The 1739-nt window shown below is 48.2% G+C and overlaps 1 non-coding gene across 1 annotated transcript; it reads left to right on the forward strand.

Moving 5' to 3' along the window:
- The first annotated feature begins 1335 nt into the window (after positions 1–1335).
- LOC129400568 (small nucleolar RNA SNORA73 family) lies at positions 1336–1532 on the forward strand. Its single transcript, XR_008627781.1, has one exon. It is a non-coding gene; the product is annotated as a small nucleolar RNA SNORA73 family (small nucleolar RNA).
- Positions 1533–1739: the final 207 nt, after the last annotated feature.

Raw genomic sequence — 1739 nt, forward strand, 5'->3', positions numbered from 1 at the left:
AGATTGTAGCACACTCTTAGAGGATAAAAGAGAGACCCTCTCAGCAAACAGGGCTCCAGGTCTGGTTCTCTTCTGACTTGGAGTCCTCAGCGCTGAGCTTCTAATAAACTTACTATCCTATCCTGAGCTGTCTCTTTCTGTTCGTTCGCGGCTCATACCAGCAAAACAGGGTAAGCTCTTGCCTTGCATGCAGTCAACACAAGTTTGATCCCCAGCACTCCACATGGCGAGAAATAATCCCTGGGCACAGAGCTAAGACTAAGTCCTAAGCACCGCCAAGTGTGACCCCAAAACAAAAAACAACAAATGGATCTTGAGCAACTGGGTATCATCAGCAAAATAAAGAAAGAAAAGTAGGAGTTCTCCCACTTAGAACCTATAAAAGGGAACTTTAAAAGAATCAAACTTAGGAGCCAGAATAATAGTACAGTAGGTAGGGCGCTTGCCTCGGCATGTGGCTGAAAGAATTTCAATCCCTAGCATCCCACATGGTCCCCCAAGCACCATCAGGAGTGATTCCTGAGCACAGATCCAGAAGAAACCCCTGCGTATACCCTGCTGTAGCCCCAAAACTGAAAAAAATTCAAATGTAGTGGTCTGCGAGACTGCAAGATAGACAGAGGTTAGGAGCCTGCCTTGCATATGCCCAGTCTAGGTTCTATCCTTGGCAACACGTGGCGTCCAGAATCTTGCTGGTGCAGCCTCAGAGCCCCTGAGCCACAGTGGATATAACCCTGGAGGTCCCAGAGCACTGCTAGATGACTCCAGATGGTTCCTTGGCATTACAGGACCTAAACAGCACCTTGAGCCTTAGGACTGAACTGTTGGTTAGCTACCACCAGGCGTGATCTCTGGGCTACATGCAATTGCAATGGTAAAATGGTCATGAGGAAGTACAAAGAGCTCCAAGAGCATGAGATAGGGGAGGGGGGCCGCCGTCAGCAAGGGCTTCCTGAGGAATTGATGAAGTGGGTCATGGAAGACTGTGGAGTCACTAGGAGAAATAGAGAGGGAAACATTCCAGAGACGCAATGGCCTGTCCATGCACAGTCTTAAGTAGGAAGGAGCATAGTCTGGCTATAGAAAGCATTGCAGTGGGCTCTGAGTTCAGAGACAGCCAGAGGTCAAGGCCATCTGACCACTCTAATGGATGAAAGGCTTTTGATCATTGTCTTCAATCCAAAGGGAACTCATTGAAGGGCCGAAGAGAAGGGTGATATGATCAGATTGGCAGTAGGAAAAGATCACTGTGGTGCTGTTGGCACGAGTGTATTTTCTCACCTCCCCAAAAGAATCAAGTGTCTAAAGGTGAATACTAGAGCCACAAAAATCTTTCCAACATGGATATCCCAGGAGGTCCTGGGCACTGTCCAGGTGTCACAGAGGACTACAGGGCTCTACCCTGTGTTTTACAGTCCCTTTCCACATCATTGGACATCAAGCCAGGCCTTGAGTCTGCACCTGCATATTCCTACATTTTCTCAGAATCTTCTGGAAGATGACTGGGGAGACAAAACACTCAGTAAGAAGGGGAGAACTCTGTATTTTCTGTGCTTGAGTTTGCATCTGGATCTGTGCAGGGGGCAAAGATCTGTGTGGGGGTAACTCCTGACAGTGCTCAGCGGACCACACAGCGCCAGAAATGAAACTTGGGGCCACTGCCTGAGTAACCTGTGCTCAGGCTGTTGAGCCCTCTCTGGCCCAGAGATTTGTCACTTTTCTGGATTTTTTTTCAAAGA

This window comes from Sorex araneus, chromosome X, assembly GCF_027595985.1.
Source record: "Sorex araneus isolate mSorAra2 chromosome X, mSorAra2.pri, whole genome shotgun sequence".
NCBI lineage: Eukaryota > Metazoa > Chordata > Mammalia > Eulipotyphla > Soricidae > Sorex > Sorex araneus.